The 14474-nt window shown below is 34.8% G+C and overlaps 1 protein-coding gene and 1 pseudogene across 1 annotated transcript in view; one reads left to right on the forward strand and one right to left on the reverse strand.

Annotated features, from left to right (window-relative positions):
- SMYD3 (SET and MYND domain containing 3) overlaps positions 1-14474 on the reverse strand; it is a 536963-nt gene that overhangs the window by 441268 nt on the left and 81221 nt on the right. The window lies entirely within an intron of this gene.
- Positions 10063-10181, forward strand: LOC118613435 (annotated as a pseudogene).

Genomic DNA, 14474 nt, shown 5'->3' on the forward strand with positions numbered 1-14474 from the left:
GATACTACCAGGTATAAAATAGACATTCATAATCATGGGAGAGGCAAGTAACAATAAAAGTGAAACTGAGTTACAAAGTTTTGAAAGTAGTACAATAGGGCTCCCAAGACTATATATATAGCATACAAAATGATTATGATTTTCTTAATAACCTGTTACTCGTAAAAACTTTAAAAAGGTTTTTAAGGTAACACTTTCCCCTCAATGGAGCAGTTTTGAAATGAAAGTGACAAGCAAAAATAGAAAATGCTTTTAAAGTATTTTACAATGAACTTTCCAAATTAGATCTATCTTTCCCAAGACAAGCTACCATAAAGTCTGGCATCTCTGAATATTTAAACTTATAGAATAAACTAAAGTCAGTCCTTATGAAGTCCTCCACTCAACTGGGTGACTATATCACTGAGTTATATTCAGTGGCTTACTTGTGTGTTCTTTACCTCATACCCCATCATGTGTTTATTTTATCAGCATCTAGTACAGGCCAAGCATACAACAGGTGCTCAATAAATATCTAGTGAATGAATAAATGATTCAGGTAGCTTGGCCTAATGATAACATTTATAAAAAAAAGATGATAGTACAGAGCAAAAAATTGCCAACCTTCATTCAGCACTGAGTACCTTGCAAACACCTATCGCTCGTCATAAGGGGAAGTGACTATAAGAAAAAAGCAGCCATTAATAATTAATATTAATAATTAATATTATCATCTTAATATATAAAACATCACTATCGAAATGCATTTTTGCCTCCTCAAAGGACAAATCATTCAAGTCAAAGGGTACCTGATAAATTACCATCCAGTTCAATCCAAGACCCCAAAACATGCATATCTTGCTGGTCCACACCATCGTGGATAAGCATCTCGTTACCCCGCATCTTTCCTCCGGCCCTTCTGCCCACGTGTCCCTGCTTGGTTACTATACCAGAACTGACAAATAACTCCTTTCAGCAAAATCCTGCTCCTCTTCTTAGGCCACAGCAGATGGCAATGCCCTTGTTTCTACTGCCCGGTCCTGCGCATTACAAATGTGTTACCTTTATTCTACTCTTTATATCTATAACACACAGAGACATGTGAAAGTTATAGCAGGAAAAAAATATACAAGGTTAAGCAGAAAACAAAGACATTAAACAAAATTATTTGGAAAAGTGGGTGTTAGTACTCTCTGAAAGTAAATGCCTGGGGGTGCCTGCAGGCATTTTATAGGAGAATCTGATTTTTTTTTCAAAGTGGAGTCAAAAGGAGATGATGGAGAATGGAAAATGTATGGCTTACTTTCACCATACATGTATCTCATATATAATTTTTTTTTTCTGAGTAAAATAGAAAATAAAATAAATCCACTTTGGAGCAGTATCATAACATGGAAATATTTAGGAAAAATATCCTGAAAGATAATTATTTCACATACCTTTTTCTCCCAGGCTACATGTGCTGTCTTACTCCAATTTTTTTATATATATAAATTTTTTTAGAGCAGTTTTAGGTTCCCAGAAAAATTTAGAGGAAGGTATGGAGACTGTCCACATGCCCCCTCCCCCCATACTTACATAGCCTCCCCCATTATCAGCACATCGCCCCCACCACAGAGGTATATTGTGTCACAATTGATAAACCTACATCACACATCATAATCACCCAAAGTTCAGTTTACATTAGGGTTCACTCTTGGAGTTGTACACTCTATGGCTTCGGACAAATGTATAATGGTGTGGATCCACCATTACAGTATCAAACAAAGCATTTTCACTGCGCTAAAAATCATCTGCTCCATCTATCCATCCCTCCCCCAATCCTACCACTGGTAACCACTGATCTTTTTTTCTGTCTCCAAAGTTCTGCCTTTTCTAGAACATGATATAGTTGGTATCACAGTATGTAGCCTTTTTCAGGTTGTCTTCTCTTACTACAGTAATAGGCTTTTAAAATCTTTTGATAGCTTGATAATTCCTTTTCCATGGCTTTTCATGGCTCAATAGCTCATTTCTTTTTCAGTGCTGAAAAATATTCCATTATCTGGAGATACTACAGTTTATTTATTCATTCACCTACTGAAAGATACCTTGGTTTTGGGCAATTATGAATGAAGCTGCTATAAACATCCATGCAAAGGTTTTTTTTTTTTGTGAATATAAGTTTGTAGCTCCTTTGGGTAAATACCAAGGAGCATGATTGCTGGATCATATGGTAAGAATGTTTAGTTTTGTGAGAAACTGCCAAACTGTCTTCCAAAGTGGCTGCACCATTTTGCATTCCCACCAGCCATGAATGATAATTCTGTCACTGCTACACATCTTCACCAGCATTTCATGTTGTCAGTATTCTGGGGCTTGGCCATTTTCATAGGCATGCAGTAATATCTCACTGTTGTTTTAATTTGCATTTCCTGGATGACTTATGATGTGGAATGCCTTTACATATACTTATTTGTCATCTGTGTATCTTCTTTGGTGAGACAGATGCCTATTAAGATCCTGAGCCCACTTTTTAATTAGGTTTATTTCTTATTGTTGGTTTTTAAGAGTTCTTTGCATACATTGGGTAACAGTCCTTTATCGTAAGTGTCTTTTACAAATATTTTCTCTCAGTCTATGGCTTGCCTTCTTATTCTAACATTGCCTTTAGTGAAGCATAAGTTTTTAAGTTTAATGAAGTCCAGCTTATTAAGTATTTCTTTAATGAATTTTACCTTTGGTATTATAGGTTTACTCCTACATTGTCTTCTCAGAGTTTTATAATTTTGTATTTTACATTTAGATCTGCTGTCCATTTTCAGTCATTTTTGTGAAGAGTTTAAGGTCCAGTCTAGACCGCCTTTTTTTTTTTTTTTGTCTTGTTCCAGTACCATGCTTAAAAGACTATTTTTGTTCCTTTGTATTGCCTTTGCTCCTTTCTCACTAGTTTGCCCTGTATCTCCATTTCTCTCATGGATCCAAGAATTGTTGATTTTCAGTCTGTTTAGTTTTTCACTTGTTGTTAGGATAAAGTGATGACTTCCTCACATGCAGAACTAGACACTGAAGGTCTCATGTGTCTTTTCGTCTTTCTCTAAAGTCAGGTCTCATAATCCTTCCAAATTCCTTTTCTGTTTATAGTTGAGACTAAGTATAGAATAATGTTCTAACCGTAGTTAAAAATAAAAGGAAGAAAATATAACTGACGAACAAGATAAGACTATATTTTAAAGGACAGAAATTATATAGGTAAAATACGTGTCTGTGTGTATTAACAAAAGTATCAACAGTCTCTATCCTTAAAAAATCTTGGTTTGGAAAAAATTTGGAATAAGAAGCATACTTCAACAGCTCAGTAATTAAAAACTAAGATAGTTAATTGATCTTCCTATTTATTATCTGTTGAAAGACATAATTTGTAGTAATTGAATTGGGCTGACTATCTTTCTACCTTAGAAATATTTCACTCAAGGGACATCATATAATATTGCCCAAGACTTACAAGGTGATAAAAACCTAACCAAATTTCTAATAAAGAAACCTTTTATTTACTCATTTAAAAAAAAAAAGAAGAAGAAGAAGAAGAAATTGGTTCGATTCTTTAAGGCAAAGCTAAGATAATTTTCTGTATGGACATTTTATTGAAAAAAATTTAACAAGGCTAGTTTTTCTTTTGTGCTCAAATATTGGAAATTTATCCTTTGTCTCTAAAATGTCTTTTAAACTGAATTTAATAGCTAAGTAATTTAAATTCTATGTGCATAATAGAAGAGCTGAGATTTGCAAATTGATCTGAGTAAATGATAAGCATAAAACATCTGAGACAGAGAAACAGAAGATGCGTATTTCTTAACTATATCAATTTGTCCTTAGTACTTAAAACTCACATGACTTTATAAGCTTTAAAGTTTTATATATATATATATATATATATATAGAGAGAGAGAGAGAGAGAGAGAGAGAGAGCGCGCACGAGCAAAGGCTTTATTATGTTTCTGCTTCTAATCCTGACATAATGAATTAAGCCATGTTCCTTAAAAGGAAAGGAGCCAGCCTTTAGGGGTTTTTTCCAAGCTAGAAGAGTTAATAATTGATTAAAAAAAAAAAAAAGCACAAAAATATTCAAATCAGAAATGCTTTACAGTGTGTACCATAAAATCATTATTTCTCAGTCAGTAAAGAAGGTAAAAGACTTCCTCAATGAAAGAAAGCAAGAGAAAGATCAGACTTAAAAAAAAAAAGAGAGAACTGTTAAAGCAAAGGTTTAAGTCACTCAAAATAAACACTAGAAAAGTTTCCCCTGAAAGCAACGGTGGAAAAAGAATAACCAATGAGTCTAAAGACTCAATGTACAAACAGCACCCTCTTCAAACCATGAATACTGTTGTCCAAACACAAGTAAAGTTACTGTATTATCAAAACAGATTTGAAATGCCAGTTTAACATATATTTAGTCAACAAATATTTGTTACTATGTGCTGGGCACTGTATTTGCAAAAGAAATACCTGCATTCCTATAGTTTACAGTCTAGAATAAAGACAAACAATCTGACTATAAAAAAAGTATTGGATGTTAGCAGAGCAGAGAGACCTAAAGCAGAGAAGAGGTATGGGACAGGGAAGGCTCCTTGGAGAATAAAAACCTGAAGGAAAGTGACAGTTCCAGAGAAACGTCTAGTAATGGCTATATGAAGAAGTCACTGCTACATGAAACAAGTGTAAAATTGGACAAAATTATAGTAAAAATATCAACAGAAACATTTTGGAGTACTTGATATAGAGCAAAAACAGACATTAAATGGAAAAGTATTCTTGAAAACCTTAGGTAAGTAGAGCAGAAATTGTACACCTGAAAACTATATAATTATAGTAACCAATGTTACCCCCAATAAACTTAATTTAAAAAATCATATTAAAATAGTACAATAATTGAAATGAAAAATTCACCAGATAGGGTCAACAGCAGACTCAGGCAGCAGAAAAAAGAAATGCTAAACTTGAGAACACATCAACAGAAATGATCTAATGTCAGGAACAGAGAGAAAAAAAGGATTTAAAAAGAATGAACACAGCCTCAGAGTGGTGGGTATGACAATATCAAGTATATCAATCTACATAAGAATCGCAGAAGAGAAAAAAATATTTTAAATAATGACCTAAAACTTCCAAAATTTGCTGAAAAAATATTAATCTACACATCGAGGAAGCTCAATGAATTCCAAATAAGATAAACAAAAAGAACCACAACAAGTCATAATCATAGTCAAACTGCTGAAAATTGAAGACAAGGAGAAAATCTTTTCAGTAACACATACAGGGGAACGGTCACTCAATAAATGGCTGACTTTTCATCAGAAAACAATGGAAATCACAAAGAATAAAATGACATATTCAAAGTGCTGCTAAAAGAAAAAAACTTTCAACCAATAATTACATGTGAAGTAAAACTATCCTTCAAAAATGAAGAAATAGACATTCCCAAATAAGCAAAAAAAAAAAAAAAGTGGAAGAAGTTATTGCATGAAGACCTGAATGACATGAACTACTATAGGAAGTGCAATATATAGTTCAGACACCATTGCTTAAAGTAAAAATTTTGTATTATTTGGTTTTATAACATATAGATGTACTACATATGACAAAATCAGCACAAAAGGAGAGAAAATACAGTTACATCAAAGTTGCTATATATTACCAGAACTGCATCACTATAAAACTGAAATGGATTGTGATATGTTAAAGATGCATGTTGTAACCCTTAAGTCAATGCTCTCCAACAGAAATGTGAGAGCCACAATGGTTTAGTCACACTGAAAATGTTAAATTTTCAATTCATATTTTTAAGTTTTTTATGTGAAATTACAATGTTTTATTTAACCCAAACTAGCCAAAATATTATTATAATATATAATCATATAAATTATTAATGAGATTGTACATTCTGCATTTCATACTAAGTCACTGAAATCCTGTTTGTATTTCACTTTAGCATACATCGATTCAGATTAGCCACATTTCAAGTGCACAATAGCCACATGTGGCTGCTGACAATTACCTTGTACATAGCAGCCCTATAGCCATCATTAAAAAAAAAAGACTTTAAAAATCAACAAATTAAAATGTACACTCAAAAAACATTTGTTTAACACAAAAGCCAGTAACAAAGGGACAGAGAAGAAAAGAGAAATGAGACCCATAGAAAACAAATAGCAAAATAAATCCAAATATAAATCCGACTAAATCAAAAATTATATTAATGTGAATGGACTAAACATTCAAATCAAAAGGGAGATATTGTGATGCCGCATTTAAAAAAGCAAGACCCATCTACAGACTGTCTAGAGAAGATGTACTCTAGATTCAAAGATACAAACAGGTTGCAAACAAAACAGTAGCCATAATAGTGCTGCAGTGACTACATGAGTATCACGCAAAACAGTCTTTAAGACAAGATATTACTAGAGACAAAGATGGGCATTTGATAATGAAAAGTAAGACATTTCATAATGGAAAAGTGGACACGTTAAGAAGGGGAGAAAGCAGAAAGTTCTGAGCACTAATGGTTCGGAAGGAAGAGAGGTATTTTCCTATTTGGAGCTGCCCCCTCCTCAGCTGATTACACTATACCTCCAACGCCTCTCAGCACGACACAGAGCAGCAGGCCTGGAATTCTCATCTTACTTGAACATTCAGTACTTTCAAATCCCTATGCATTTGAACGTGCCCTTGCACCATCCGGAACACTGACCTTAACATTTTGCATGAGAGGCTCCCATTCATCCTTCAAGTTCCAGCTTGTCTACAAAACTTTTCCTGAATGCTTCACCAAAACTGTCACCACAGCCAGTACATACCCATATTAAAGCACCCACTACTCTTCAATAATCATTTTGGTATCTCTCTTTCCATACTTTCTGAAAAAAAAGAACCATCATTTTTTGGGTCACATTTTTAGGTTCTTACACAAATATGAAACATCATAAGTGTTCAATAAATGCTTATTGAAGGAAGGAATGAGTGAACAAATGACCAACTGAATATATATAGCAAAGACCAAGGTTGGTAGAATTGGGAGTTGAAGATAAAGTTTATTTTTCACAACTCTCATCAAAGAAATTAAAATATAGTCACGAGGAAGCATTAAGCACATGAGAAATTGGTGTCATTGTAGCAACAATAGTAACCAACATTAAAGGAAGATTTACTATGTGTCAAGCACTGTTCTAAGCATTTTGCATATATTAATTCTTTCTATCCTCATAATATCTCCATTAGGAAGACACTAGTTTTATCACCTCTTATAGATGGGTCAACAGCAACAAAAAGTCAATTAAAATAAATAAATATTTCTCCAAAGAGGACATGTAAATGGCCAATAAGCATATGAAAAGATGCTAAACATCATTAACCATTACAGAGGGAACTATAAAGCCAAACCGCAAAGATAACACCACTTCAAACACACTAGGAGGGCAATAATGGGAAAGAGACAATAACAAGTGTTGACAAAGATGAGGAGAAACTGGAACCCTCATGCACTACTGGTGGGAAAGTAAAATGGGACATACACTGCTTTAGAAACAATTTGGAAGTTTCTCAAAATATTAAACAGAGAGGTACCATATGATTCACCAGACTGTGAAGTGGCAGCTAACAGTTACAGGTTTTCTCTTAGGGGAAAGTAAAATATTCTAAAATTGGTGACAGCTGCCCAGCTCTGAGAATATACTGAAAGATACTAAATTGTACATTTTAAATTAGTTAATTGTATATCAATAAAATACTTAACAAAGTTAATAAAAGAAGCACTGTAATTAGTTCATTTTTGAAAGAACTTAATCCAAATATTTACACCAAAGAAATTTTAATATAAGCATTTTTCTATCATGTAATATTTTTTAAAGCTAAGTAGTATAAGAACAAATTCATTATATTAAAAAAAATTCTAAAAGAAACAGTTACTTTACCTCTGAGGTTTTCCCAGGTAATTCTACCCAACAAACAAAAACAGATAAAGTTTAACTCTGAATAGTTACTTTCTGTACTTCGGTGACATCCTATGTTGTTGTTGTTGTTGCTTTAGCTTTACTTATATTTATTTCAGGGAAACGGAATGCAAAGAAAATCTAATCAGTTATATTCTCCCCAGAGTCATAGCATAATGAATGTTACGCTGTGTCATTCAGGGAGAGGGTTACGCTAGTAGGCAAATGACACATTTTTTCTGATAGATCTTACTAGTATTTACCTAAAATATTAGACAAACTAACTCATATAACACAGATGTGTAGCTGATAAAATCAACAATCTCTAACACACCTGAAACTGAGTTAAGTACTAATTTCCTTGAAGAACGGAATCCAGTCAGCTAGTTCTGACCAGTATACACTGTCAGAGCCCTTCATGCGCTTACGCTCATAATGAAAGGAAGTTTAACCCTACTGTACACAAACCTGATTACACAGACAAGACCCTGATGTCAGACACCAAATGTTAGGCCATACAATATAAATATACAGCATGGCCAAACCTCACCTAAATAACTACTATTTGGCAGAGGTAGAGCCTTAATCATTTCCACCGACCTTTGAAATACTGCTTTAAACTTTACTGGATCACAGGCTTTTGATACAGAGGTCAGAATATATCGAAACAAAACCACCAATATCAGGTACTCAGGCCTAAGTCCTATTGCTGTAATGACTACATGTGGTGCTGGGTGGGTACTTAGGGGGATCGCCTCATAAGCTGTATAGGTGTCTAACCACTATGCTGTACACCTGATACTAATGTGACATTGAATGTCAGCTATAATTGGAAAAAATTTTTAATTTTTTAATAAACAAATAAAAGTAAAGAACAAGAGATTGGACAATAAAAAGTGGCAACCTAGTCACAAATTTAGCTCTACTTTATTATATAAGAGTGACAATTTGGTCACTTGTCGAGTAGAACAACCTGGGACAACCCATCTTAACACCAAGAAAGGGCGTTCAAACTCCGTTTTAAAACAAAACAGAAGACACTATTTCTACCACTTTCCCCAAGCAACCTATAACCAAGTAGCATAGACCTTAAACATATTGGAATGACACAGACTTTAAATATATTAATATATAAATCCATACATATGGGCAAAGTACAAGTACAGAAATATGTCATTTTGCTCCATCCCTGAAATGTTTAATGCCAGCCAAAGAGCAATCTCCATGCCAACATCGCGCCTGCAGTCCTGTGGGGAAATATTTTTTTGTATTTTCCTTCAGCCTGAGACAAACTTACTCTTTTCAGTCACCTGAATTGCCCTAATGGGTCTCTAAAAGTAGACAGGGTCAAATCACTGGCTGTCAGTGGGCCTTTGAAAAGTCCCCATTTTCACAAATGGATGATGCACATCACTATTTCATGAGGACCACCACTGTGAGAAAGGAAAGGGGACTCTAACCACTGTCTCTACACTCCACCATCACCTGAAGAATATGAGCACGGACATCAAAGGTTAAGAGATACGTACAAGATGCAGTGGTGGCAAACTCTACTTAAGAAAAGCTTCACAGCAGAAATACTGGGGTGGTTCTGAAGTGGTATGTAAGAATTCTCCCTCCACTAGGCTGACAAGGAAAATGAAGGATGCTCCAAGCGTAAGGAAAAGCGTGTGCAAAGTGCAGAGGCATGCAAGAACACAGTCCATTCAGGGCGCCGTGAGTAGTCGAAGTGACCGAAGCAGGGCACGTGAATAAGGGAACCCTGCGGGCTGCGGTTAACTAGATAGACAGGAACCAAAAGAAGGAGAACAGACAAGAAAAACTAAGAGTGAGATATGTACAAGGGACTAAGAACAACAGAGAAGATCACACGTGGAAGCCAAGGAAGTAGGGAATTCGGTCTGGACACAGCTGTATAAAATAAATGGAATCAATCTAGATCTAATATCTTGCCTTCTTTCTACTAGTGAAATAACTGATTCACACACAGCCAACTGCCTAACATAACCAGTCATGACATAACAGTAATCTTGAGTTAGTTGTAGATTTTTTCTTGGATTTCAATTATATTTTTAAAATATATTTTAAATAACTGCTATTAAAATGGTTCTAGAAAATCTACAGCCATGCCACCCTGAACAAGCCAGATCCCATCTGATCTTGAAAGCTAAGCAGAGTCGGGCCTGATTAGTACTTGGATAGGAGACCACCTAGGAAGACCAGATGCTGTAGACATAAAAAATAAAAAATAAGGGATTGTAAACTGAGAGGGTCCTTGCAATCTGTGAGGTTAACCAAGTGTTGCCTCACCTAAAAAAAAAAAAAATGGTTCTAGGAAAGAAAAATAAAGATAAGAAAGACATATGCCTACCCCTAAGGAACTTATATCCTACCATGTAATGAAGTCACTTATGGATTTATAGTAATATGTTATTCTGTAAATATTATTATAGAGACTACATAGGAGACATTCAATGTCCATTAATAAGATGCATTAACATCAACTTTAAAACTATTTGTGTGAATAAACATAAAACTTAAGCAGAGAAATTAAGGATTCTCATCTAAAAATCAGTACATTATATTTATGAATTTATATAATGCTATCATGACATGTAAGAATTCAAAACTCTGACATTAATAAGCCATTTGACAAGACCATTAAGATTACAGTCATATCTTTATGCTAAAATTTTCATCTTCGTCTTTTTTCTTAGACTGCTTTTCAAACGAAATAAAAATCAAAGAAACCCCTCTAAGATCAAAAGCTATATATTTAAGATACATAACCCTGAAAAAATGTTCAATTGCTAGGTGACTAATTTTAAGATACTATTATCAGTTTAAGAAGTCATTCACTCATTTATTCACCTAATAATTATTTATTGAGCCAGATACTATGATAGGCAGTGAGGAACAAGCACAGAACAGGAAACAGCATCTGCCTTCACAAAGCTTAGTGTAGTAGGAAAATAATTTAACAAGAACCTAAAACATAGTATATTAAATGCTTTTTACAAACAGTCCTTGTAGATACACCAGCAACCACTTACATTTCAACATTTCGTTTCAAATATTTGAGGTATTCAGACAACATTAAGAAACAATAACATTGTTGGCACCAGTAACTAATTGTGCTATTTTGTGACTTCTAATAGTTTGATAGAGAATAGTTTCCTACCCATTTCCAAAAAAAATTAATTCGTGCCCCTTTCAGGCTACTGCAATTGAGATAGAAAACTTAAGTTTTTTTTTAAAAGACCATATTAGCCATGTGTACTTTATACAATTATTCAAGGTACCAAAGAAAAAAAAGAGAGAGAGAGATCATGAATTACATGGTATCCAAGCATATATTCTTTGGAAAATGCTGAAAACCAAATTAGTCACATAGAAAGAAATTTCTTTATTTCTGCTGCTGTCTTTTTTTTCAGAAACACTTAAAATTCATGAATTTCACAAAATCTGAAATTGATAAATCAAAAGAAAGTGGCGAATGAATACAATATTAACTTTTCAAAACATGTTTGGGGCAACTAAACATCATCACAGTATCTTAAGACTCATATTTCCTTACACTAATTTAATCATTTTTAAAAAGCAAAGCTTTCTTTAAACACTAAAAGAATTATTTTGAAGTAACCGAGGAGAGTCATTAAAATAGAAAATGCTGCAAATATTAAACCCTAAATAGCATAATAAAATGTGAAGCAAAATTGTTCAAAACTAGTTTAACTGAGTCTTGATCTGCTAAAATGATTAACAACACGATCTTAAAGATGATCCTACATCTGAGGCATGTGATACCTCTGTGATTTCAGGGCACAAATCCCTCTATCCATCAAACTAAATAGAAGGGTTAGAAAGGTTAATAGAGACAGAGTATCTGTAATAGACTTCTGCCTTTCATTCTCGACTCAATATACTCCAATGATCACTGAGCTATTTGTAATGTTCTTATGAATCAATGCTGCCTTCACATTCAAGATAGAGGACAGGAGTCACAGTGTGAAGCCATAAAGCTTACCTTTGAAATCCTCATCAAGCTGCTCTGATGGTTAAATCTATGTGAGGCTTCATAAACAATTAAAGTGCTGACACAACTTTAATTAGAAACTCAAATGGCACTGCTAAACACCTAAATAAAACATGAACAAGTACAATAACCACCTGCAAAGAGCAATTTCAATTTCCGGCCTCTGTTTATCAAAAGAGATTTTTCTCTTTTCAGCTGCACAATCACTCGGGTTTTATGAGCTCTGGGATAGCAGTAGCTGTCAATAATTAAAATCATGGAAATAAATTTTGAATATGTACTTACATTCTATGACGGGTTGTACTGGTAGCATTCAAAAATGTTACAGACTGAGAAAAATAAAGTTGTCTCATTTGCTTGGCTAGCACCCCATTCTATCCCAATTCTCCAGAAAGATTCACCATTAAAAAAAAAAAAAAACCCTCATATTACAGATTGCTAATAAATCTGGGTCAACCTATTCTGCCTTTGGTTTTTAATTCACCCCTGACAGAAGGTAAATTACTAGAAGAGTAAGGACCACAGCACTAGTTGGATAAGTCACAGCCCAAGTCAGAACACAGCGCCAGAACGATTTGTGCCGGGAAGCAACATGCAGGGGCCTTGAACGTCAAGTTCCTTTTGTCTGTTTTCCGTCACTTGTCTACCTCACAAGGTTGAATTCAGATTACCCTGGTGCTATGTTTACTTTGCTTTTTTAGTGGCAGAGTCCAAACTGTAACCTCCATCTACACTTCGTCTCCCTTATGGTCATAAAACCCTGACTGTTCTAGTCAGCCTCATGTACAGAGAGCACGAAGGACTTGGGTCAGAAAAACTCAGGTTGACCATTTAGCTACATCTCCTACTATGCGCATGCTCTTGAAAAAGTTACTTTTCCTCTCTGTGGGTTCATTTCTTCACTTATTCAATGGAGATAACAAAAGCTCTACCATGAGAATTAAATGAGATGTCATATGTGACAGTTCCAGGTACCCAGAAAATAATATATGTCAGTTCGCTTCTCTCCTCTCTATTTTGAATATATCCTATATTCTTGATCCCTCTCCCTACTGTTCCTTCCTTCTGAGATGTGGGTAATCTATGCCCTATCCTTGCCACCTTCAAACGATAATCCAACAGAAATTATAATAAACCTAAAGAACATTTAACTAGAAAACCCAAAAGTCCACTGACAAGAGAATAAGTTTTATGTTCTATACATTGGAATATTATATAGCAATGAAAATGAATGAACTATAGCTATATACAATAACACAGATGCATCTTAAAAATGTAATATTGAGTAAAAAAAAAATCCCTTAACACTATATCCAGCAACGATGCCATTTTATAAACTCAAAAAGTAAGAATAAATATCTATGCCTAAGCATACGTTCATTTATGATAAAACTAAGCACTGAAATATCTCAGACACTCTGATTTAAGCTCAACATTTTCACTGGAATTCATTCAAGTTTGGATACAGACCTGAATTGGAATGTATACTGCTATATACATGGACACACCAAACACAATCGGCTTTTGTTCTAATGCTGTTGATTTTTTTTAAATAAACAAAACCAGCAACATATATGCTGCCCTTCACTTATCTACCTTGAATTCAAATCACAATGATGGCCATAAATGGAAATTTTTGCTTTTTATTGTAAAAGTTTCCACATACTGTGGCAACCACAGCTGTTGAGGTCAGAGCATCATGGCAGCTGTGAGGGACAGCAATTTAGTTCTTTCGTGTTGAAGCCTCGGCTCAAGATCCCATCTGTGCTGACTTCAGGCTGGGGGAATCAATTTACCCAGCCTGAACACTGAAACATATGCTGCAATAATGAAAGGTTTCTTGAGCCAGTTCAGCAGAACCGGGAACGTGAGCACCGCAGAGAGCTTCGCGAGCAGTACCCACCTGCCAGACAAAGGATGCTTCTGAAGACGTGGAACTAATGTCTCCTTGTCCAAAAAGGGAGAAGTAAGTCCCATTACCGGTATGTATTCTTTCTGTATCTTAGAGCAGACTCTGGCTCATGTTCAAGTGCAGAGTGGAGGTTTTGCAAGTCCAGAAGTCAGAAAAGGCAACAAAACGGCAGTGTTTAGAATGCCCCTGCAAGCTTTTTCTCTTTGCGTCCCCTTTACTTATCTAGACCTGTGCTGTACAATACTAGCCACATGTGGCTATTCATAGTTAAACTAATTAAATTTCAATAAAAGTTTAAAATTAACTTCTTCCTCAGTCACATTAGCCACATTTCAAGTGCTCAACAGCAACATAACATAAGGCTAGTGCCTGGTTACTGTAGTGGACGGAGCAAATAAGTGATATTTCCATCATTACAAAAAGTGCCCTTGCAGTCCTCGTCTAGACATCAACCCACTTTTAAAACAAAACCAAAACCTCCACGAGCATCCTAAACATAAAGTCCTACAGTTAACCAGAAAATGTCGAGGATGAGTCACCCAGCACAATTAACCTAAGACTGTTCACAGGTGTGGATGGT

Source organism: Rousettus aegyptiacus, unplaced genomic scaffold (assembly GCF_014176215.1).
Source record: "Rousettus aegyptiacus isolate mRouAeg1 unplaced genomic scaffold, mRouAeg1.p scaffold_m13_p_18, whole genome shotgun sequence".
In the NCBI taxonomy this organism is placed as follows: domain Eukaryota; kingdom Metazoa; phylum Chordata; class Mammalia; order Chiroptera; family Pteropodidae; genus Rousettus; species Rousettus aegyptiacus.